The sequence below is a fragment of the Crocodylus siamensis genome, chromosome 5 (genome assembly GCF_052110815.1).
Source record: "Crocodylus siamensis isolate JL-2025a chromosome 5, ASM5211081v1, whole genome shotgun sequence".
Classification (NCBI taxonomy): domain Eukaryota; kingdom Metazoa; phylum Chordata; order Crocodylia; family Crocodylidae; genus Crocodylus; species Crocodylus siamensis.
The window spans coordinates 159,052,562-159,079,115 of NC_143399.1; the positions used below are offsets into that span (position 1 = coordinate 159,052,562).

At 42.9% G+C, this 26,554-nt stretch overlaps 1 long non-coding RNA gene across 1 annotated transcript in view; it reads left to right on the plus strand.

Annotated features, from left to right (window-relative positions):
• Nucleotides 1–26,554, plus strand: part of LOC149864827 (uncharacterized) — a 71,750-nt gene that overhangs the window by 13,877 nt on the left and 31,319 nt on the right. Inside the window, exons 2-3 of the long non-coding RNA XR_016442296.1 lie at nt 11,614–11,684; nt 15,017–15,239. This is a non-coding gene — a long non-coding RNA (uncharacterized LOC149864827). The remainder of the gene's footprint in view (nt 1–11,613; nt 11,685–15,016; nt 15,240–26,554) is intronic.

A 26,554-nucleotide genomic window follows, 5' to 3' on the forward strand; every position in this document is an offset into this window, starting at 1 on the left:
GATAATACAGTTATAAAACTAGAAATTTCCCAAAACATTTGCAAATTGTTGGCTGTTCCAAGGACAAAATGCAGTGAACCAAGCAAGGGATTTCACCCAAGAAAAGATTTGGGTGGCAAATAGTACTTGAAAAAGTGAGAATACAGGACAACAATATACAATATGGAAAGCATGTAATGTAGGAAATATTATCTCCTCCCTCTAAAGACAGATATTACCAACCTATCTTCCATCAAAAGAAAACATTCTGTTACTATAACTGGTAAAAATGACATTAGTTCTAGTCAGTATTACTTTGAATTAGATTCAGGTCTGAGTTATGCTGACTTGTCAACAGAAACTCCATGGAATGAAATATTTGTCCAAAAATGAGTTGCAACAACAGTATCCTGTAACCATTTCTCCATATAAGGCAGCTGACAGCTTTGCCCCAAAACTGGGTGGCACTAGTGACAGGAGGTTGTTGTTGGGACACTGGATTAATTGATTCAGCAGTTTTTTTGGGCACTCAGCTGTCATGAAGAGCCAACAATTTAAATATGCTTTTCAATATGACAACTCCTGAGAGTCAGTGGCAATGCCCACTGTTATGGAACAAATTCCCTCTGTGCTTCTGTGACTTCTGTTAGCTCAGAGACATAGAGTCTGCACCTCACTGCCTCTGCAGCTGGGATGAATCAAGCCCATTAATTCAAACACTGAAAAGACACAGGCAGTAGTCAAAGAGATGTCATCATCAGCTGAAGTAACCCTAATGTGTAGACTTTTATATGGCCTACCAACAAATGATTGATTTTCTTATCAAATAAGCAGGAAAGCTGACAGGTATTCCTTGATGCGTCAAGGAGGAAAATCCAATATGCTTTACATTTGATTAGACGTAAGGTGGTGACCACTTTCTTTTTCTGATGTCTTGCGGCTTTTTCCGTATACTTCCTTTGAGCACAGAGAACATAAACCAGTCCTCTTTCACGAATGCACGTTAGAAGCCATTAGGAAGAAAAAAAATTCTTCTTTGTATTGGGATATGGGGTGCTCTAAGTTCAATATGCAGAATCCTGGCAGCAAGCCCATTGCAGGAAAACATACGGTATACAGCCATCCTGATATGTATCCTTTGTAGCTACAAGAGTGCCTGCACAAAGACCTTGTATATGAACTGGTGTTTTTCTGCATTGATATTCTTTGATTGTATGGAAACCTGAGCTATAAGATGTAAAAGAGGCCAGAAATGGCACTTAGGGCAATATCTAAAGTGACACTGTGTGTTTTCAGATCTTGTTCATGTCTGTATGGGTTGAGTGTGCTCCACAACTAACAGGATTAGACCTTTTTAAGGTCAAGGGAAAATGTGGAAATCTTTACTACCTTGATGTGCTCATCAGTATCTGCAGAACTGGACATCAAGACTTTTTCAGCACCCCACCTATGATATAAATTATACAGTATCTCAATGCATCCTGGAAATTAATAAAGTGAAATGATAAATTTACTTTACTACAGTCATTCTGCTTTGGAAGGCACAATGAGTGCAAGTGCTGAACTGGAATTAAGCATTGCCTTTAACCAAAACCCAGCAACATTATTGATGGCGGCAATCCGCTCTGGCTCACTAAAAGAATACTGTGCTATAAGCAGGAGCTTTAGAGAGCAAACAGGAACCCTTGTTTCCTTCCATTAGAGACTAGAAAAACATGGCAAAAGGAGGAATGCAGAACAATTGCCAAGAAGCTGTGATTGTTTTGTTTTGGGTTCATTCCGACACAATCCCTGAATTGATATTTGATAGGGTATGTAGTATATTGGAAGAAATCACAGAGCTATAGATCTAATGAAGTTTTATTTAGAAGCTATGCTGTCTGTTGACTAGAGACAGCAGTGCAAATTCTAATCTGCAGATGCTGAATTGCTTGCAACAGTAAAAAGAAACCTGATGTAGTATTTAATGTTGGAATTAACCTGGAGCCTGATAAGGCAAATAAGCTGTTGTCAAACTGTGTTTGGCACCTATGTCGTCATACTGACAGCGAAAAATCAAGGCATTGAAACATGGTAGAGAAGCATGAAAGGTACATGAGAATCCAGCTCATTTTACATCATGTCCTGCTATTGTTGTCAGTATGGAGAGCAGATATCCAATATGGCTGGCTGTGTTAAAATTTCCAGGAGCATTTGAAGTCTTTGGAAATGTGAGTGGCTGTAGCGTCTGCTTTTTACATTGCAATATTCAGACTCTGCAACCTTAAAAACAGATGTCCAAATAGTTTATTGTGCTTTTACTCAAATTTTGTCCAGCACTGCTATACGCAGAGCACAAAAGATTACCTCAGTGCCATTGTAGAAGTCTTTGTCTTTAGTTATAGTCTTTATGATCTATTGTACAAAAAAGTTTTTTTATGAGAGGTGGGAGGGGTTGGTAGCCTAAGTAAAATTAAAACTCTTACTAGAAAATAGCTTTTAGGGGTCTCCCGCTTTGTAAATGGAGCCAATCAATATGAAGAATGGAGATTTTTTTTGGCAATAAAAATGCCTGAAAGGCAAATTTGATCAAGTGAAGCACTTAACATAAGACCACAGCAAAAGATGTTGGATTTGGTCCCACTGACAAAAAACATAACTCTTTTAAGGGATGTGGCAACATCTTCTGATTTCTCACACATTTTGAAAATTCAGTAGTGAGTATTGAATTAGTAGTTTATATCTTTCAGCCTACCACTTCACCTGCATCTCACTATGCTGTAAAAAGCAGCAAAAGTTAGAGTCCAAGTACCAATGTGGCTCAAGGCCAATCAGCACTAAATGTTTTCCAAGCGAGTGACACATTTTAATTGTATGTTAAGGCATCTCTGCAGTCACTATGTGTAATACATTCTTGTCTTAATGCCTGATGAATCATGCCAGCAATAAGACTTCATAGAAAAAAAAGTAGCAAGCTATTTCCCTATAGGAAAATGCTAATCCAATCTATTTATTAATTCGCAGTTCGATGTCATGACTAAATCGTTGTATGCAGTGTGATATTGATAGTAACCTAATAATACAGAATCAATCACCATGTAAGCCAGCCTTTGGAGTGTGTACAAGCGCATTCATTTAAGACTTTGATTTTCAACGGGAACTGGGTGCCAAAGGGCCAGATTTTCAAAGCAAGTTAAGAAATGAAACATGCAGATAGGACATTGTGAGAATCCTACTAGGGGTTAGATCTACAAAGAGATCATTTTACATTAAACATAATGTATAAACAGACCTTTGAGCAAGGATGGGATCCCAGGACTTCCCTGTCACACATAAGTGCCTTAATGACTAGACTAATGTCAAGCTCACTCTTATACTTTTTCCCTGATTATTTAATTATTGTATGCACAGTGGCACCAGATAGATGAAGAGTGCTTTGACCCAGGATGGGTGATAGCTCAGCAGTTAGAATGCGATTCTGGATAGTAGGAAATTGTAGAATCAAACCTCCCCAAGCTGAAGAAATCCTTGAACTCAGGTTTTCAAATTTCTGGGTTAGGGATCGAATCCTTCAGATATTATATAAAAGAGAGGCACCTCCTACTCCAGTTTTTGAATGAAAATGGCTGTGTTTGGTATTTTTTCAGTGGACCTTGGTGCTCTTAGTGGGTGTTAGGAGTGCTACAAGCATTTGAAGAAGCTAAGCAGAGGAGATCCTAGTTTTTGGATCCCATTCAGACTTAAGCCTAAGATCCATGTTGAGCCTGAACCAGGAGTTGCCCAAACTTACTAGCTGCCTCCTTCTTTAAGTCTCAAGTTTTCCATCTACCTAGAATTTTGTTTCTGTGTTTGTCCAGAACTGTCCAAGTCTGAGTCCCTCAGCACCTATCTCCAGCCTAATTGCAACCAGATGTTTTAGATCCTGATCTAACTCCCCTGAGGGACTTGTCTTCTAAAAACACCTTCTGAATTATCTTACATAGACTGACAGAATCAAGCTTCCTAAAAAATGCAGTTGTCACTCACATCTGTTTCCCAGGATAGTTCCCTAACTGGCAGGCTGTGGACTATGCTGGAGGGAAGCTACCTACCACCCATCCTGTTGAATTTGGGCCACTGTACAACAAAGAATACAAGAAGCATGAGTTCAGAGAGCAAGAAAGAGAGACTGCATGGGTAAGCACAACTTCAAGGCTACCAGATAGGTTTGTTTCTGCATTTTACTTTCAAAGTCCTTGGATTAAATAGAGAAACATTTCTGGGACCAGGGACCAGAACCTAGGAGTTCTTCTTCCCAGGGGAGTGTCCTAACCACAGACTCATGCTTTCTTTTTTGTGACCCTTTCTGTACCATTGCCCATCTTCTCTGGGAGGGATGGACAATACAGTTTTCCTTTTCCTATGCTTATTTATGATTTAGGGTTTAGGACACTTCCTTGGGAGGTGGGAGATGTAGGTTTGGATGAATTTGGACGAAGCAGCAGCCCTGGTCTCCTACTTCTTGGGTGACTGCTGTGACCTCTAGGGTATTATATAGTAAGTGGGAAGCACTGCTACTACTTTTAATATTGAATGACCCCTGCTCTATCTTTGAAAGAATAGTTATAGAAGCCTATACACAGGAGTAAATTCTAGGCTCTTAGTCTCATGTGGATGGATTCACTTATCTATAGCACTGTTTAAGGCACTTAGGGCATTTATAGACATGCTCCAGGAGGTGGAGGGGAGGAGGGAGCATTTTAATTAGCACTGGTTCAAGAGCCATGCTAAGTGAAGTGCCCAAAGCATCATGCGTATCAGTGTCCCCATGTTGAAAAATGGCAGCAGGGCACTTTGAACTAAGGTTTGTCAAATGAGCTATAATTTAAAGCACCCCACTGGCATTTTTCAGCATGGGGATGCTAGGGGTGTGTGAAACGGGCTGTATTCAATTCGGATTCAGCCCAAATCAAGGACAGTGATTCAGTTAGTCAATTTGGATCACTGTCCCCAATTCAATTTGGCTAAATCCGAATCTTAAGATTGGATGCTGATTCGGAGAATCAGCGATTTGGCCGTAGACACAGCTTGAAATGTTTTTTCTACATACCTCAAGGTACCAGGTGTAGCTTATGAGTGCTGCAATGCTGGGGCGCATGAAGCGTCCCACAGGAGTGTGGGAAGAGGGGCCCCGCATTCTCAGTGGCGAACCTCTGGAAGTCCACTTCCAGGTCCGCCAGGAAACACACAGGGGGGACCCCGCATGCTCCCCCTGGCTCAGCTCCATCCTCCCCATCATCACAACATTGATGAGCCACCTTGTACCTTGAGGTATGGAGAAAAAACATTTCAAGCCGTGTCTATGTCTGAATCTCCGAATATGTCCGAATTTATTTGGAGGGTTCCAATTCAATTTGGAGAGATTAAAGGGTCTCCTGATTCAATTTGGATGTGGAGATTTGGTCACTGAATCTGGTCAAATCTCCACTGAATTGAATCGGGACCAAAGCTTTGCACAGTCCTAGGTGATGCTGATACACATGACACTGGAGTCTGCTGGAGCATGGTAACTGATTAATTTAGTTTGCTCCAATTTGCTGTAATTACAGTGCATTGGAACAGGCTCCCTGCTCATATATAGGAGCCCTTATGTTCCAGAGGGAGGTTGGAATTAAGACACAATTCTGTAAGCACTGCTTCTTATTGATTATCTCTAACCTGGATACTCAGCACACCGTCTATTTTTATTCTGTTGGAGGTGCCTAATTCTCCTCATGTACTGTACAGGAAGCTGAGGGTATTGGATCCAGGTGCCAAACTTGTTGGCACCTAAATCCTTTATTGGATTGAGCACATTTGAAAGTCAATCCACTTTTATGTGAGTGTGTAAGTATGGACTTTCAAATGTGCTGAGAATGAACAAATCCTGAGATCAATAGGAAGTTTAGTTACTCAGTACCTCTGAAAAATCAGACCACTTTTATTTCGATGTACAATAAGGAGGTCGGTCTCAAATTTTTGACACTAAGTATTAAATATTTTTGCCACATTTAATGTGCACACTGCCAAATGATGAAAAAAACTCTTTTTCCCCGAGTTGTCTACGAATTCATGTTTCATTAGAGCAGCACAAAATGTTCACAATGAAATACCAGACCACACAAAAGTCACCTGGTGTGGGGATTTGTTACAAACTAGCAACACAGACCATATTCATAAAAGATTTGCTTAGTTGTAGAACTCCTGAATGAGCCTGAACTCAATTTTAAGCATTATGGGCCAGTATGTGACTTTGGATCAGAATCATGCAAAATTCAGTGCATGTGAATGATGTGAGGTGTGAATAGACACCAGGTGAAGCTCAGATATTTCAGCTGAGTTTCAGTTTGATCAGGGTCAGATCCTCCTCTAGTATAAATCAGCCTAGCTCCACTGAAGCCAATGTTTTTCTCCATTGTGCAGCTATACCAATTTACATTAACTGTGGAGCTGGTTGAAATTTTAGTTAGCCAGAACCTTAAACTTGAAGTAAAACTCAGTGGGTGTGAAACTATTTGGATCAAAATGAAAGAAAATGTTTGGGCAAATACTTGTGAAGTGAAACCAGCTCTGTATTTTGCAGCTGTAATGTCACAGACCTGAAATATATATTTTAATGATATAACCATGTTAGGGGCCATCACAGTTTTTTTTTTCCAAGTAGAAAAAAAGATTTTTGCCATCTCTAAGTTATACTGCACAATGTTTTAAAGAAAAAAGAATATTTCTACAGAAAAATTTTGCAATAATTCCCCAATTTCTAGTAGAAATTATATAGTGGGATAACTAAGAAGCATATACATGTGTGTAAAATGTATGCAGTCACTGTGGAAATCTCACTGCAGAAAGTATATGATGGTAGCATTGCAGCTGCAGCCTTAAATGTGGTCTTCTGTTCTGGGGCCTTTCTGGCAAACGCTAAAATTTGACTCTTTGACAGACCTTTTGTTTAGTGTTCCAATTTATTGCTTGCCCTTCAAGAAAAGTTCCACAATAAATATCACTGGCTGAAGTTAAGCAGATCAGCTTTAGTATGTCAGAAAAGGCCTGCTGGAATTGAATTTAAAGGAAATAATAGTTATGGGGCACCTATACACATGCAGACAGGCTGCTCCAACACATAATTACAATGCATTTGAGCAGACTTGATTAATCGAGTTTGCTGAAGCGTGGTAATTACTGTGCCCCAGTAGACTCCAACGTCATGTTTATTGGCATCCCCAAGCTGAAAAATAGCAGCAGAGGCACTTTAACTAATACTAGTTGAACAAGCTTTAGTTAAAGCACCCTTGACACCATTTTTTAGGGCAGGGATGCTGATACACGTGATACTCAGGGTACTTTAACTAGAGCAGCTCTTGGGACTTTTATAAACATGCTCTGGGAAGTGTGTGTGGGAACTCTTTAATTACAGTGGCGCTTGGAGCTGCTTTAATTAAAGTGCCTGCAGCATCACATGGATCAGCATCCCCATGCTGAAAAATGGTGGTGGGGGTGCTTTAACTGAAGTTCATTGAACAAGCTTTAGTTCAAGTACCCCCGCTGCCATTTTTCAGCGCAAGGATGCTGGTATACATGATGCTGGAGTCTACTGGAACGCAGTAATTACCACGCTTCAGCAGACTTGATTAACTGAGTCTGCTCCAGTGTGTTGTAATTACAGCATGTTGGAGGGGCCTCTCTGCACATGTATAGGTGCCCTCAGAGCCACTCTAATTAAAGCATCCCTGCCTCCTAGAGCATGTCTATAAATGCCCACTGAGCCAAGAAGGATCTGTGTACTCCTATCTGTTGTTCCCTTTCAAATGTTTCCATCCATTTAAATAAGTGATTTTTGTCTATATTTTTACTTTTTCCTCCCCACACATATTTAAAAAGCTGATAACAGTTACAAAAAAGCAGAAACGGTTTGCAAGCCAGGCTTATGAGCTGGTTCTCTCTCTAAAACACTGTGTTTTTCACTAGATCTGAATTATATATTGCACATTTATGCCCAAATCCTATTTACCCTTCACATGCCTAAGTGGTGTGCTCACGGCTATGGAACCGCAGATTCTGGCATATGCACACAGCCTGAGATTCTGTTTCTGCTTTTGGGAAACTGGAGTTGCCCTGCAAGTATACCAGGAAGGGAAGACCGTCTTACCTTTTAGTTAAAAAGCTTAGTCATAGCTGTCTTACCAGATGGAGCTGGCAAAAGGTGCTTCAAGCTACCACCAACACCTGAAGATCCAGGCAGCAAAGGATTTAGGAGGACTCCAAGGCTGTGAACCTGAACAACAAGGGCAGTGAATTCTATCGGTGGTAGGTGTTCCTATTCCCACCAAGTCATGAGGTCTACTAATTACTGTCATCTTTCTGTCTTGCCTGGATTCAGCTTTAATTGGTTCACCCACATGCAGTCACTAACTGTAGCCAAGCACTGGTAAAGACTGTGGGGTCTGGGTCAGATGAGAGAGAAGGGTTTGTGACTCAATGAGATGGGTACTTTTCTGGATATATGAGAGTCCTGGGTTTTAGTCTGGGCCTGTGCTCCTGATGGGATAGAACTTTTCCAGTACTGTTTATCTGATGAACATTAAATATAAACTACAGCTTCAAGTTGGGGGCTGGAGAGAAGTTTGTCTAACATGGGCAATTTCTAACATGTGGCCTGATGCTTGGAGAACGTTGTTAGAAAATAGGAGATGTAAGATCAAACCTCTTGTGGGTGAGGGGAGCCTAGAATCATGAGTCTTCTGCTCCCTGAAGAAGTACCCTAACTGTTTGCTCATTGGGTAAAAGGTGGGAGGATCTTGCTATTCATTGATGCAAATTTTGGGACATGTTCAGCCTTACACATATATCTGGGCAATTTGAATTCCCCTGGCACCTGCCCAGCTGCAGCACATCCATATTCAGCATGCTCAGTAAACTACTATAGGCAATGCTGGATCCCAATCTTCGTATGTATGCCAAAAAACTGTAGTTACACAACTCCGTACCTGCTACTTTGGCATATGAACTTTAAGTGAGATCTGGTCTTTACAATGTTTCTCTAGTCACAGCTCTGTAGCTGGTCCGATGGACCTTCCTGAAGGCTGTGTCTCATTCTTTGTGTGCTCGGGGTTATATCATTTATTCATTGTTGTTTTGTGTTTTGTTTGCTTTTTTTTTAATCTCATGTTTCGTTTGGATGCAACATGCTTAAAACAGGGTTTGTGAGATGGGATAATATCTTTTTTGGACCAACTTAAAGTCCAACTTAAAGTATACACTTTAAAGTATGGGAATGTGAAAAAATTAGCTCTTTCTTTATATATATATATAAGCTTATAGGAAGTTGGGAGAGATGATTTTTGGCATTGGTTAGTGTTACAATTTTAAGAAAGAGCTAAGTTTTTTACGTTCCCAAAACATATATTTTAAGAACAATGCCAAAAATCATGAGAGTTGGCAACACTGTGGATGGAGCAATTTTAGACACAAGCAGAGACAGAACTCTAGGCAGATAAGGATCTTGCAGTCGAGCAGGTGTTCCTGTATCTAGTGAATTTAGATCTGATGAAGGGTGCTTGAAGCTTGAAATCCTCTCTGTTATCTCTCTCAACTGCCTAAGTCAGGGGCCAGCAACCTAAGGCTTGCAGGCTGGATCCAGCCCATGGAATCTTTGGATTCAGCCCATGGAGCCAAGGCTTTGGTGGCATTTGACAGCTGGTGGTTCTCCCCACACCACGCCACAGTCGGATGCCAGGGGCTTCACTGGAAGAGGGAGTTTTGCTCATGACACACTACAGTTGGGCAGCACAGTTTCCAGCAGAAGGGGGCTTTTGCTGTACTGGAAAGTAGTTGGGTAATGGGGTAGCTGTGAGGCTGCAGCTGGAGTACTGCATCCAGTTTTGGGCTCCACAATTCACAAAGGATGTGGAGAAGCTTGAGGAGAGCCACGCACATGATCAGAGGTCAGGGAAACAGACTTTATGACGAGAGGCTGAGAGGCATGGGGCTCTTCAGCCTGGAAAAGCGCAGGCTCAGGGGTGATCTGGTGGCCACCTATAATTTTATCAGGGGCGCTCATCAGGATCTGGGGAACATCTGTTCATCAGAGTGCCCCAAGGGATGACAAAATCGAATGGTCACAAACTCCGCCGCCGCTGGACATGAGAGAGAACTTCTTCATTGTCCGAGCCCCCAAGGTTTGGAATAGACTGCTGCTGGAGGCGGTTCAAGCACCCACTTTAAACGCTTTCAAGACACATTTGGATGTTTATCTTGCTGGGATCCTATGATCCCTGCTGACTCCCTGCCCCTGGGGCAGGGGGCTGGACTCGATGATCCTCTGGGGTCCCTTCCAGCCCGCATGTCTATGAAATCTATGAGAAGCAATGACAGTGGCCAAGTCCTAGTGTTTGCCAACCTGCAACTTGAGCTGGGTCATTCTACCACCTCACCAGAAAACATTGCTAAACCTTGACCTAAGTTGGTCCAATGAAAGATATTACCCCATCTCACAAACCCAGTTTTAAACATGTTGCATAATTTTTGTTGTATTACTTAAGCAAATTCTATGTTGTTCTTATATGATTAAAGGAAGAGCTACTTTTTTTTCTTTATATTTTTATATAAATATAAGAGCTGAGGTTTTCATATTCCCGAAGCATAGACTTTAAGAACAATGCCAGAAATCATGTTGGCATTGGCAATACTGCATCCTGGAGCTTATTGAATGAATGTCTAAGCCCAATTAGGACTTAAAAGTTAAGTATCCTTGCATCTAACTCTTAGACCTGAAAAGGGTTCTTGAAATACAAGAGCTTGTCACTTTTCTCCCCCAACTTCCTAAGTTACTCCAGTAAAAGAGATTGCCTCACTTCTGTCATATGCCTGGACCATTATGGCCATAACATTATTATAACATGCTTGTTATTTGTGGTGGAGCTTTTATGCACCATTTGGAAGCTGGTAGAGAGAGGGTTAACCTTCCACCTGTAAAAGCCAGTTGCTTCCCAGAGGAGACGCATTTAAGAAGGGCTGGTCCAAGGGTAATTGGCACCCATGGTGAACTGTGTACCCTGGTGCCCCCACCAATTCCAATATAGAGGAAAATAAGAAGTCTAGAATAAACTTTTACCTCTGACATCTTTTCAGAGGTCTTTCTCCCCTTATGGAACCAAAAGTCTTAGACCAAGGTGGAGCCATAGCCAGCCAGGGCTGTTATATTGTTCTGCATATAATTTTGGTGCCTCCCCACATTTTGGCACCTTAAGTGACTGCCTAGTTTGCCTAATGGTTGGACCAGCCCTGCATTTAGTATACCAAATATAAGTGCTTAAGTTGATTGTGTTGAATGAAGCTAGGACAGCTGTTGGTAATTAAATAGTTCTGCAGCACACCAAAACACTAATGGGTTGGGAGACTCTTGGGTGTGAGAGTCAGGGAAAAGGCTTTGTTTGGACTAGAGTCAAAGCTGAGCTTATCTGGTGAGGGAGGTTTTCCTTTGTTTCTGGAGCTTGGTTAAAGTAAGCCAAGCTTTATTTTTCTAACTTGAACTCTGACTAAGTAAATAATATTCTGATTGTCCTTAAAGATGCAGAGCATCTTACTCCGTGTGTGTGTGTGTGTGTTACAGCAGGGGTTCCTAACCTTTTTATGCTGCAGACTGGCAAACCGCAGACCAGAGATGACAGTGGACTGGAAGTGACCACAGACTGACAAACTGCGGACCAGAGGTGACTGTGGACCAGCAAACTGCAGACCAGCAGTGACCAGCATACTGGTACCAGACTGCAGTCTGAGGGTTGGGAACCCCTGTGTTACAGTAAAGCAAAAGCACAAAGGTGTTTAATCCAGAAGGCAGTATCTTTGCCAATTTCTCAGTGGATTGTTAATGGTTAATAATAAGAGAGGGGTTTCTAAACACTGGACCTGTTAGAATATTATAATTACCTTGATACAGGAATTCTCTCCCTCTCTCCCCTCAAACGTTTTTGTTTTAATGTTTGAAGGACTTTGGAGGAAAAGGGATGGGTATGTGGGGAGGAGTGTGTGTGTGTGTGTGTGTGTGTGTTCATTCCTTCTCCCATCCCAAACAGCAACTGTAAATGTTTATCAGAAAGAAACCAAAAGACAGACCACAATAAGAATTTTCCATGACCAGTTTGACTCTATTTTGAAAAGCAGTTCTTCACTGGGAGAAAACTTCTGTATGGAATTACACAGTGCACTTGGCAGAGCTGGTTGAAGTCAGCGTCCAGGCCCTCAGCGTACAATCCAGCTTGAGTATGTCCACTCCCTTGAAGTAGGGTCAGGAAGCCCCCTGCTCTGTAAGGGCTCCAGGTTCAGAACAAATAAAAAAAGTATTGTAGAAAGGCCATGTGGGTACCACTAATATGCCCTGCAACACAAGGCCCTGGGCAAGGTCTTTGTTCTCCTCCATTGTGGGCATCTCTGAGCCCTGCACACATCCTGCTATCAAGCAGGATGAGGGTTGGGGCTGGTGTTCAGTACCAGCTCTGTCACAGGCCTCTCTGACATTCTCTGGCCCCAGGGTGTTTGCTCTGGGATTTCCTGTCTGTCTACCACATTCAGGTTTTTGGATGTGGGGTGCAAGCACCTAGGGAAATGCCTAGTCAAGGAGGCAGTTAGAGAAGGGGTATGGGGCTCCTAGTAATCAATTAGAATGGAGAGATTTCCGAGCAGCCAGAGCAACTGGTGGGGGGATAAATGTGAAAATGTACTTTTTTGCCCTTATTCAGCTAACACTGCAAGTTACTCACTCCACAAGAGTGCAGAGATGAGGACGCTATTCAGTTTTTGACAAAGGAACTTACGGTTTTTGTCAAACAGGAGGCACAACCAATCAAGCTGTAGGGATTTGCATACTGCACTGGTACAGCTAAACCTTGTAGCATAGAGGTGGGGCAGATTGACCTCACAGAGGGTCTGGGCATAACCCCAACTTTTGTTGTGCTGGGGGGCTGTGACCTCACAGATGTTTGCATCAACCTGTAGAGTAAAACTGAGGGCCCTAATCAGACTTGCATGCCCACAGGTCTTTGCTTTAGGAAAGGAGCTCTAGCTAGTGGGCAAGAAGATAGCCGTAGGAAATACATGGCTCTGAAGCTAGTTTTCGCAGTTGAGTAGCTAAGAGAGCCAAACCCATTCTGTTTCCTGGAGCCAAAGCATTCTGTCTGCTCCACCCACCATCTAACACAGAAGTGACCTGGCTTGTGCAACATCCTTTAGTGCAAACCCTCCATCCATGACACCCACACGTCTTGTCCTGCAGCTGGATAGTGGCCCGTTTGATTTCTGTTCCTGCTGCCCCATCCTGGTGGTAACAGAGAAAGGAAATGGTGTGAAGTATTGTGGAACAGACATTTGGGTGCCATTAACACACACTACCAACCTAGGCCCTTGCAATTCCAGCCCTGGGACAAATTCAACACACCCTCCCCCTCCCCTGACTAAATGGGTCCCAAAATTGCTGGCTAAGGAGAACTTTCACCTACTGATGTACATCTTTGAATAGGACAGATCCTCCTGAAGACTGACAGGGATTTGGTCTTGTGCTAACCTACTACAGAAAGGGCCAGAGGTAGTCTGGGGAACCTTAAGAGGAAAATGAGGCTGAGAGATTAGAGCACAGGAACCTCCCTTCTGTCCTGATGGGGTACACCTGGCCACTCTACGATGGAACTTTTGGGTCCATCTTGGACTCATGGTGTCTTCTGGCTTTTATGGGGTAGAGAATCACAGCAGGAATGAGAGAGACCAAAGCAGCCTAGCCTGAGGACATTGTTAGCAGGGAACTCCCTCCTAGGGCAGGCTGAAATCAAACTATGATGAAGAAAAGTCACCCTTGGCAGGAAGAAGTATAGACTTTGAGGCTGACATGGAGAAGAAGGTCCCTCTCTGTCCACCAAAGAGCAGGTTGACTCAGATGAGGTCCTTTGGCAAGACAACCCCCACCTTGGCCCAGAGGAAGAGCTGGTCAGCAGGAAGTCTTTTGGGTGGGAAAGTCCTAGCCAGCCCATTGAAGTGACCAGTAGCTAGTTCTCCTTGGAGTCCATGGAGCAAGACTTTAGCTCAGGCTCCTTTTAGTTAGGTACCAATGGCAGATGTGTGAAAGGAACCAAATATGATAAATATCTTCCACAAAGTTCAACCTTAGATGAGGATAATTATACCTAGATTTAGGGATTCTAGGTATATTCACTCCAACTGATTGGGCGGGGGGGAGTGTCCAGCATTACAAATACAAAATGAGGAGTATTAAAAGAGACTATGTGGACCTGCAAGAACAGAGCACCTCAAAATATTCAGTTAGGAGAAATTCCTTTGGAGAGAAGGGATGGCTAAGGCAGTAGATTAAGACATTGGGAGACTTGATTTGAATTCCTTTCAAGAATTTCGTTCTTGAAAGTCTGGCTGGCTGGCTGCCTGTTTGGGGCAAGGTTTAAACCCCAGTCTTGCCAAAACCTTTAGGCAGCTCTACAATGTTTTGCAAGACTTGAATTCTGACAAAATGCCAGATTTAAAAAATGAGTCCTACTCTTGTTATATGCATTTCACTGCACCTCCTGGAATATAAGGAGTTTTGTTGTAACAATGTCAAGCATTGTAAACTTATTTTTGGGGGTGTGCTTGCAGAGTTAGTGAGAGTAGCTCTAACATTCCATACAAAAAATCATTTCAAGAGGTGTTGTGAAAAAGATCACTGGCTGAACAGTTAATTTCCTGTCCAAATGGATGACGCCTGCAAGGTAAATACTCCTTTCCCTAAAGGAATCAACCATCTAAATCGAGTCTATTTCAAGAAGAGTTTACTTTTGTCAATACAACAGAATCTTGCAAATCCACACACTTCATAATTTGCACAAAAGCTTGGCAGACTCTTCCCATTTCTTAGCAATGATTTAATAGCAGAGACCTATAGTGAGGATTTACATTACTTGAGCTATATTGTGTTACAAAATATATTGCAGTGTATTTACAAAAGACTCCTACTGATTTGCTAATGTTGGGCCTATCTTTTGCAATTTTATTTTTAATTAAGCAGTAGGAGGCATACTCTTAATTGGAACCCAGGTCAAGGAGATGGGTACCACAATGGCAGATGTATGGATGGGACCAACCATGATGAATATCTTGCACAAAATTCAGCCTTGGATGAAGATAAAATTTGCTTGCCCTGGATCAACCTGGTAATCAAGTCAGTCCTGGGATTTATACCAAATTCTGGTGTTAATGCACCATGGACTCTTCAGTGCATGTCGCTTGGAGTAAGTCACTCAGTTACTTTATTTCAGTTTTGCAATTGTAAAATAAGGATAAAGATGAATGCTTTTTGTGAAATATTGCTGGATTTATTTAAAAACAACTCTTTACCTTGCTTGCATGTACTCTGTATAACAACTTTCACAAATCAGTAGTGCTGGGATCACTGGAACTGGACTTACTGAAACTGACGGGTTTATGTACAAATATATATGTAAAATGAGCAAGCATCCTATATTTTCTAAAATGTTTTGTATACTTGGAATATGAGAGAAACACGATTAGTTCATCAATTTAATAGATTTCATAGACATTAGGGCTGGAAGGGACCTCAGGAGATCATCGAGTCTAGCCCCCTGCCCTGGGGCAGGAAGTCAGCTGGGGTCATAGGATCCCAGCAAGATAAACATCCAAATTTCTCTTGAAGGTGTTCAGTGTAGGTGCTTGAACCACCTCTGATGGCAGGCTGTTCCAGACCTTGGGGACTCGGTCAGTGAAGAAGTCCTTCCTTATGTCCAGCTAGAAATGGTCTTGGAGGAGTTTATAAGTGTTCAACCTTGTCATCCCTTGGGGTGCTCTGGTGTACAATCGTTCCCCCAGATCCTTGTGAACACCCTTGATAAACTTATAGGTGGCCATCAGATCACCCCGAGCCTGTGCTTTTCCAATTTAAAGATTGTAGTCATCTCTGTTATAATTAGCGGGTACATATTCAGTAGAGAGAGTTTGATGCTGAGTTGGTCGATGATTTAAGATTATGAAATGTAAAACCTATCCATTTTTTACTCCTGTAGCCTAATGATAAGGGATGTATGATATTTACAGCTGATTAAATACATAATTAAAAATGTAGCTTGGCTACCACTGAAAATTTGACCTGTGAGCTCTGTAGGCTTTTAAACAGGATTACTAAAGAGCACAGAGTAACTAATTAAAAAATGGCAGCTTTCCAGTTCCCAATTGATGACCTGCTGCTGCTTGCTGTCCCCAGGGTGAGCTAGGCAACATGATCCTACACTTCGGGATGTACAGAATGTTCTGTGGTGTCTGAGTCAGTAGCTCAATGGAAATTCAACCGGATCTTGCATCCTCAGTGCTTTTCATGCATTCTAGCTGGGGAAAAGTGCCAGAAAGCCAAACCAAACATTTTTATGGGTTTCCTCAGGCCCTACCTCCACATCTTGTTGAAAAATTAAAGCACACAATCATGGGTGGGTCTGCTTAGGCAAGTAAGCACTATTATTCCAGGTTTTCAAGGTCGTTTTTTAGTCTATAGATCCAGTCAGTTAAGGAAGTGCATGTCTAAACTCTCCTTTGAAATTACTCTTGAAAAAACCCAGCATGGACACATTTTCTAAATACTGCTCTGACAGATATGCTTAGAAATGGTAGAGATTTTGCTGGAGGTCTGGTTAAGCTGGAGGCTTAGTTCTGTTTTATTGATGCCTTATGTGTGTGCACCCCAAGTGATGTGTGAGAATTCTTATAACTTCATTTACAAAATACTTAAGGCACAATTCTTCAAGTTCTTTCTTGTTCCTGGTGGCTACAAAGACACCAGGCTGCAGAGCCTGCACTGAGCTGCATGCTGCCAGGCTCACAGGTATTTTGGAGCCAGTGTAAAACCTGGGGTTCTTTTAGCCTCACAGCTATCCATGCTTAAACTAGCTTGGGCATATTTATACAAACTACAATCATTCTTCTGAATTACACTGTAAAGGTACCCTTAACTATTCACAGGAATGTCGGATAGTAAACTACCCTTCTTGACAGTTGTATTCTATCCTCTTTACATCCCCACCTTGGATCTGGCTGGGAATGAAGTTAATCCAATCTATAATATTTGTACCTGAATCTAGATGGAGTTTTACATCTTCCAGAAGACACACATGTCCCTAACTGCAGTTAGAAACTTGTTTCCTTAGTCTTTCAAGAGATTAAAATCTAGATGCCAGTTGTATCAAAATGTTTTTCTCATACAAATTATACAGGAGCCAACAAATACATGAAGTCTTCAGTCTGGGTCACTGCCAATTCTAAGCCTTCAAATTGATTAGGTTTCAGGAGCTGCTAGGTAGTTGTGGCCTTGGTATGACTGGGTTGCTTAGCACCATTTAAAATAAGGACAATTTTGCAGAACTTCCTGACAGAAAGCTCTGAGCTACGTAGCTGTGCAAAACGCTGTCTAGAGCTGCCCTACTTAAGAAATTGAAAGAAACCACCAACTTATTTTTCTGGAAAAAGAAAACAAAAGCAATCTATTTAAAACATCTTGTAACTCCCCAAAGTTCCTAATGAAATTTATTGTTTGTATTCAAACTTCCTTGTGTTATATTCTGTAAGGGCTCTTGAACTTTTCATGAGTCATGAATGCTCGTAAGTGAAATGAATCATCCTTCTGCATGTTTCACTTACATTTATTATTGTAAGAAAGTCCTTGTGATTCTGAAAAGGTTAAGGGGTAATGGATGATTGGTCAGGGGAAAAAGTAGTTTGTATGGGTAGCAGGAGATAGTGACAAAAATGTATACAGTTAACCTCCCAAATATATATTTCACACTAACTATGGGCTGAAACTTTGCAGCCTTGACCACTTCAGATGTGCTCCATCCACAGCTACCTAGCAGCTCCTGAAACCATTAAAGTCTCATTTGGTTCCTTCAAAGTGAAATGAAGCCTGGCCTAAATTAAGCTAGGAGTGCTGTTCCCAAGGCATACCAAGCTTTATGGGACTCCAAGCACAGTATTTCAAATTCTTAATTCCAAAGTATAGGGAAAAGCAATTGCCACTATATTATGTCTCTCATTCTAAACAATCCAGTATGTTTTCTTTTTGTGTAAATGTAATGCAGCTGGTTTTAGTGCCATATTTACAGTACATATCCTTTTTGGTAACCTAAGGCCTTATTGAGGCAGCCTTGTAATAATGTGTTAAAGAATTTAATCCATTTTTAACTGATTTACTAAGATTCTCTCTACCACCATTGAATGAATTCAGTTTGCAGAACAAAAGGATTACAAAGTGAAGGAGCAGAAAAAAACTCATGAGCACATGGTTCCAATCTTCAAAATACATATTTTTAGTCTACTGTTTAGTAAGGAATTGTCTCTGTCGTGAGAGAACTCTGACTTAACTTTTACTGAGTAAAATTAGACCTAGCAGGGATTCCACTGCCATGAATATCACTTAGGAGCATTCATGACTCAAGAACAGTTCAAGAGCCCTTACAGAATATAACACAAGGAAGTATGAATGCACACAGTAAGTTTACAGGCAGAATCTTTTGCTTAAGACCAATTGTTATATCTTTCTGACTCCACAGCCGTAGGGGTTACACCAACACAGAGGAGAGGGAACACAATGTAGCAAACAGGGACCATGCCTTTACTGTTCTGAACAGGGACCCAAAGTGAAAACAAAGGGGAGGCACACAAACTTACAGGATTTAAAGAAACTGTACTACATGTCAGTGCAAATGAACTGGGGAAACAGGATATCCAGAAGGAGCTCAGACTCCTGTATACATTGTGGCTGAGTGGTCTCTGTCACTTTCATGAAGTACCATTAGAGAGTTGCATCATACATGTAAAAGGCCCCGTGAATTTTATACCACCCGTGTAATTATGAGATCAGACCAAGCACTTGAAATAATCAATGGCAAAACAATGTTATCAATTTGTCTTCCTTGGGATTTGAGTACCTCCATGGTAACAACAGGGCATAAAAGGTTGAAATAACTCCACAATGTTTGTTTGTTTTTTTCAAGAGAAGAGCAGCAGGTGACTCCTGCATAGTGGCTAGTATGGCATGTGTTCCAATCAATGGGTAAGAAGTTATTCAATTTGTGTTGAAAACTTATGGTAGGCTGATTGGCTTGTAAAGCATGCTTGAGATTTTCTATAAAGCATTCAGATAGTCCGAGCATAGCAGGATACTAAAGTATAGCAGGATAATAAAGAACAGTGCATCTATTTTGGATTCTAGTGGAACCTAGAATCTTCCAAAATTCCCCCCAAACAGAACGGAGGTCCATTATTCCTTATCAACTGCAATGGTAGTCCAAAGGGACTTAATAAGGTATAAAGGGGTTTAATAGTCTGGGTAGCCTTATAAGCAAACATTTTGAAAAGTTTTGGCTGCTTAGAGTATTCATCGACTAGTACTAAAAACATATGGCCTTCCACTAGCCCTGTACAGTCCATATGAATATACACGTGCCCATGGAGTCTGGGGCCATGGCCAAGGACATAGAAAAGTTGGGCCTGGGTGTCTTAATTTGCTGACATGCAGTCCAGAATCTTGCTAGTCTCTCCAATATTTAAGGCTTTGAGGTGCCTTCCCAATTGACTTGATCTTGTTCCACTATCAGTGCCAAACTGTGTTCCTGGCTCCTGGAATCAGTAGCATTTTGCTATCATTGGTGGTGTAGGGGGAAAATATTCTTGTTGTTGTGTCATTTCTGCATCAGTGGCCTGTATGGGCAAATTTGGAAATCAGAGGGTCTGTATTAGGCCATATGCACTGGAACCCATCACTATCAGCCAGGCTGCAACTTGCTGTCTTTCTGGAACAAGAGTTGCAGGCTGCAAACTGTTTAAAACATTTAATATACATTACCCAAGTCTCTTTTTCTTCATCACATTCATAATATTTACTATGAGTAACCACTTTTATTTAGGGCTGTCCACAGTTGAGCTTCACTTGCTTGCAGCGTGCCTTCACTGCCAGCTGCAAACTCTCTTTTACCCTTGCCTGGAAAACAAAATGGCTGTTTTTCCCTCCTATGCTTTCCTCTCTTGGACTTCCATAGTCATCATACTACATACACCTTGCTTGATATCAGTTAGCTACCCTGATTTCTCTTGCCAGCTTTTCTGCTGTGATTTGAGCAGCAGCTGTGAATCTAACTGGGTCCTTCTATGAAGTTTCTGGTATGTGTACAATAATAAAAAAGTATTTTCTTCCTGGTCTGGATCATTTAAGCTATGACTCCAGGCACTAACACAAATGAAGGTCCCATCCTTGTAAAAAAAAAAAAAAAAAAAAAAAAGGTATTTCTGTAAATCCACAGCAGTGGTGGTTGCACTAACAGAGAGAGAAAGAGAGAACATAACAGAGCTAACAGGGCTGGTGACTTCATTGTTCTGAATAGGGACTCAAATTGAAAGCAAAGAGGGTGCTTTGGGAGGCACACAAAGTTATAGCATTTAAAGTGACAGTGCCACATATAACAACTAATGAATGAATTAAAACCAGAAAAGTCTACATATGGAATGCGAATGTTTCGATTGCTACCCCGCCCTGTCACCCCCTTTCAGGAATATCATAAAGAAAACTGCCCAGGTGCATTGTATAATTGATGCAATCTGCTTTAAGCATTATTTTTATCCCAGAATGAGATGCCTTTTTCTGCATCTCTTAGGATTGGACAACCTGTGTTAGAGTTGCTGATGGTTTTCTGTAGCTTTGGTGGCTACTTGAACAGGATTAGGATTAGGATTCAAAATGATCATGTAAAGATGGTATGAAATTAATCAAATTAAATTCAGTAAAGGCTTGCCTACATCTAGGATAGAACAATTACATGCCCAGATATAGATGGGGAATTACTAGCTACACTGAAGCACTACAGAAAGGGACTTGGGGCTTATAGTGGATCAGAAACTGAATATAATCTAGCACTGTGTTCTTATTCCAGCAGGCGTGGCACTGGGGGGAGGCACTTGGGGGCGATAGCCACCCCAAAATTCACCTAGCCTCCTCATAGCCACCCCTCCCAGAACTGCCCCTCTCCAAGTCCTCTGCCTCCCCCCAGGCCACTGCCACCCACCCCATGTACCTAAGACTTGTCTGTGCAGGCCCCCCAATTTTCTGTCTAGCCCGTCTCAGCCCCTCCACCAGGAAGAGGCTGGTGCTGGCCCTGTATTCCAGAAAGGTTAATTGCATACTGGGTTATGTTAACAGGGCTGTTACCTGCAACTCAAAGGAAGTTATTCTTCTCTTTTTAGAACTGTGAAGCCTCACCTGGAATACTGTCTCCAGTTCTGGGTACCACACTTCAAGATAGGCACAGGCAAATTAGAAAGAGTCCAGTGGAGAGCAGCAACAATGACTAGAGGTCTAGAAAATATGACTTACAGAAAAAGGTTGGAAGAACTAGGATTATTGCATCTGGAAAAGAACACAGAGAGGATTTGACAAGAAGAATGGTGGTTAGGCTGTTCTTGTTCAGAATGAGAAACAACAGAATGAGAAACAATGGTCTTAACCTACAACAAAAGGAATTTAGGTAGGATATTAGAAATAAGTGTGAGGGTTGTTAGACATTAGAATGGGTTACCTTTCAAGAGCTAGTGGAATCTCTATCCTTGAAATTTTTTTAAGGGAACATTAGACAAGCACTTTATTAGAATAGTTTAAACAGGGATGATCTTACTGAGATAACCTCTTGAGGTCCCTTCCTACCCTTTTTTCTATGATTCTAGCTCTTGCTTAAATTTCATAGATTTCATAGATGTCATAGATGTTAGGGCTGGAAGGGACCTCAGAAGATCATCGAGTCCAGCCCCCTGCTCGAAGGGCAGGAAGTCAGCTGGGGTCATAGGATCCCAGCAAGATAAGCATTCAAGTTACTCTTGAAGGTATTCAATGTCAGTGCTTGAACCACATCTGATGGCAGGCTGTTCCAGACCTTGAGGGCTTGGACAGTAAAGAAATTCTTCCTTATGTTCAGCCTGAAATGGTCTTGCAGGAGTTTATAACCATTCGACCCCAGATCCTGGTAGTCACCCCGATAAACTTATAGCTGGCCATCAGATCACCTCTGAGCCCCATAGCTCTCAGCCTGTCATCGTAAGGTCTGTTTTCCTGACCTCTGATCATGTGCGTGGCTCTTCTCTGGACTCTGTCAAGCTTCTCCACATCCTTTTTGAATTGTGGAGCCCCAAACTGGACGCAGTACCCATTTAATAGGTTGGCTTTTTCCTGGGCGTCAGTTGTCAGTTGTCCCATCTGGTTCAGCAAGGGCCCAATGTTGCCCTTGCTTTTACTCCAGCTCCCCACATACATGAAAAGGGACTTTTTATTATCCTTGATGCTTGAAGCTAGTTGGAGTTCAGTTGCATCTTTGGCTTTCCTGGTTTGCTCCCTGCAGGACGGGACCAGTGCAGAATATTCCTCGTTGGAGGTGAATCCTGTCCTCCATCCTTTGTAGGCCTTTCTTTTTAGCCTCAGGAGGTCTGCTAGGTCCCTGGAGAGCCAGGGGGGCTGCTGTACCCTCTTGCTGCCTTTCCTCCGAGGTGGAATAGACTTAGCTTGTGCATTGAGAATCGTGCCCTTGAGGAGCAACTACTCATCCTGAACTCCCCTCTCCCTGGGGTCATGGTCCCTTAGGCCCTCACTGACAAGCCTCCTGAGCTTGTCAGAGTTGGCTTTCCTGAAGTCAAGGATTTCTGTGTTGCTGACTGACTTGCCAGCTTTACGGTGGATGACACTAAGATGTGGGGGGATGCGGGCACGCTAGAAGGGAGGAATAGGCTGCACTCAGACCTAGACAGGTTACAAGGGTGGGAGAATGAGAATAGGATGGGATTCAACACCGACAAGTGCAAAGTGATGGACCTGGGGAAGGACAACTGGCACCATACCTACAGGTTGGGGAACTCCCCTCTTGTCAGAGGTGGAAAAGGATCTTGGAGTCATCATTGACTCCAAGATGAACATGGGCCGGCAGTGTGGGGAGGCAGTCAGGAAGGCCAACCGTACCTTGTCATGCATCCACAGATGCATCTCGAGCGGGTCCAAGGAGGTGATCCTCCCCCTCTATGCGGCACTGGACAGGCCGCAGCTGGAGTACTGCATCCAGTTCTGGATGCCACACTTCAAGAGGGATGTGGACAACATGGAGAGGGTCTAGAGGAGGGCCACTCGTATGATCAGGGGACAGCAGGGCAGGCCCTATGAGGACAGGCTGCGGGACCTGAACCTGTTTAGCCTCCACAAGAGAAGGCTGAGGGGGGGATCTAGTGGCCTGTTACAAACTAGTCAGGGGGGACCAGCAGGCATTGGGGGAGTACCCGTTCCCCCGAGCACTACCAGGAGTGACCAGGAATAACGGTCACAAGCTGGCAGAGGGTAAATTTAGGCTAGATATCAGGAGACACTATTCATGGTCAGGGCGGCTAGGATCTGGAACCAACTTCCAAGAGAAGTGGTGCAGGCTCCTACCCTGGGGGTCTTTAAGAGGAGGTTAGATGTACACCTTGCTGGGGTCATATGACCCCAGTACTCTTTCCTGCCATGGCAGAGGGGCGGACTAGATGATCTACTCACGTCCCTTCTGACCCTAGAAACTATGTAACTATGGATGGTGAAGGTGATCAGCTCATGGTCACTGTCACCCAGCTTCCCATCGATCACTAGGTCACTGATTAGGTCATCCCCAGTAGCCAGTACCAGGTCGAGCAGCGCTTTACTTCTCATTGGCCTGTAGAGTTCTTGAGTCAGGTGGAGGTCATCCACGCAGGATAGGAAGCTTTGTGACCGCTCAGATTTTGCTGAGTGTTCCTCCCACGAGATATCCGGGTAATTAAAGTCACCCATGACAACCATGTTCCTGGAGCATGCAGCCTCAGCATCTTAAAGCTCTTTTTAAATTATACATGACCAGAATTGTGCACAGTATTCCAGAGAAGTCTTATTCGTGCCCTGGGCTAGTGCATCTCTCTCCTGGAAGTACCTCCTGTGACATAATCTTGGATTGTATTTGCATTTCTTATGACTACATGTTATGCCTTAATCAGACTTATGTTAGGGATTCTAATCAACTATTCTTAGAAATAATTTGATTTCTTAACTCTTAAAACATATATAATAATTAAAAATTTGCAGAAAAAATAATTACTACAATCCAATCTAATCTCCTTTTAGAGCATTTACACCATCTAAATGGAAAAGCGGGTAGTAATATATGTAATATATCTTGACTTTAGTAAAGCTTTTAACACTGTCACATATGGCATCCTCATAAGGAAGCTAAGGAAGCATGATTTAGATGTATTAACCATCTGCTGGGTGAAATGCTACTTGAAAAATTCCTATCAGAGTAGTTGTCAATTGCTTATAGTCAAACTAGGAGGGCATCTTAAATGGGCTTCTGCAGGGATCTATTCTGGACCCAGCTCTGGTCAGTATTTTTATTAATGACATAGATGATGGGATAGAGAAAACACTGCTAAAACCTGTGGATGATACCAAGCTAGAGGGTGGGGGGCAGATTCAGAAAGCACTTGGGAAGACAGGATCAGAATTCAAATTTATCTTGAGAAGTTGGAAAGAGGGTCTGAAATGAACATGGAGCATGGTGGCACTCAGTATAGAAAAGTGCTACATCGTGGAAGGAGAAAGCAACTGCACGCGTACAGAATGGGGCATATTTGGTAGGGCTGTGCAAAACATCACCATTTTGTTTTGACTTCTGTTCTGCTGTTTCAAAGGGACAGTGTTTCATTTTGACATTTCGTTTCATTTTGAAACACTGTTCTGTTTCGTCAAAACTGTTTAGCTGTTTTGACCTTGTGTTGATGTTTCACCCATAGGCTATAATGGGGAATCACAAAACTGCCTATAACTTTGTCATTTCCTGCCTCATTTGAATGAAAACAGAAGGGAGGGTAGCTCCTGATAAGGCCACAATGAGTGTCAAGTTTCAAGGAGATAGGTCCAGGGGTTTCTGGGAAACTCCGCTTCAAGCTGCTGACAAACAAAACTCCTGTCGTGTGTGTGTTATAGCACAGCCGGATGAAAACAGCAGGCATGGTAGCCCCTTCTGAGGCCATGAAGCCTGCCAGGTTTAAAGGAGCTAGGTGGAGGGGTTTCTGGGAAACTGCACCTCAAGCTGTTGACAAGCAAAACTTGTGACATTTGTGACTTTGTGTGTGTGTGTTAAGGCATGCCCTCACTGGTGTTGGGGCTTCTACATGACACGGTATTGTGCCCCAATGAGGTCTCCTCCTCCCCTACAGCCTCAGTCTGGGCTACCACTTCAAATGACAACAGGTAAGTAAGCAGCACAGTAGCACTAGCATCTCAGGCAGCCAAACTGTGAAAGAGCCTTTCTTTCCTCTCCTGCAGGAGCTTCTTCTCCAGCAGCTGCCAGAGAGCTCTCCCTGCCAGCCCGAGCCCTGGGGCTTAGATGTGCTCAGGGCTCTGCGTCCTTCTGGTCAGCTGACTGGGAACAGGTTCTAGGGGTGTAGGTTGTAGCCGTGTTCGTCTAGGGACATGACACTGGCAGACAAGGTTCTTTGGGTCAATCTGGTGTCTTTTAGTAGACCAACTGAATAGTTAGAGAAATATATCTTAGCAAACTTTTGGGTTGAAAACCCCTTTGTCAGGTTGAGGAAGTACCTGCAGTTGTTGTGTGGGTGTGCTGCTCCTGGATGGAAGGAATAGTAAAGAAGACAGAGGCTGGTATGCAATGCAGCCAAGAAAGCCAGTCAGTGAAAATGGAAATGGAGGCATCACGAGGTGAGGGACAGGCTGCAAGGGGGGGGGGGGGGCGGGCAGGGTTCAGGGGAAGGAGGATGTAGCAGTACAAGTAAAAGTGGAGAGGTACCTGTGGAGTCAGATGTCCGGCAGGTTGTAGTGTGTCATATATCCAATGTATACACTGAGTCTGTGACTTCCAGTATCTAGGAGGTTGACAAAGTATAGTTTTATAGTAGGTAGGGTTGGAAGGGACCTAAGCAGATCATCTAGTCTGACTACCTGCCATGGACAGGAAAGGATGCTGGGGTCATTAGGTGGCTGTCTAGCTTCCTTTTGAAGACTCCCAGGTTAGGGGCGAGCAGCACTTCCCTTGGAAGTTGGTTCCAGATCCTAGCCACCCTGACAGTGAAGTAGTGCTTCCTGATATCTAGCCTGAATCTGCTGTCTGTCAGCTTATGGCCATTGTTCCTTGTTACCCTCAGTAGTGCTCGGGGGAACAGGGACTCTCCCACTGCCTGCTGGTCCCCCTTGTAAAGTTTATAGGTGGCCACCAGATCTCCTCTCAGCCTTCTTTTGTGGAGGCTAAACAGGTTCAGGTCCCACAGCCTCTCCTCGTAGGGCCTGCCCTGCTGTCCCCTAATCATGTGAGTGGCCCTCCTCTGGACCTTCTCCATGTTGTCCACATCCCTCCTGAAGTTCCCAGAACTGGATGCAATACTCCAACTGTGGCCTGACCAATGTTGCATAGAGGGGAAGGATCACCTGCTTGGACCTGCTCGTGATGCATCTGTGGATGCATAACAAAGTGTGGTTAGCTTTCCTGATCACATCCCA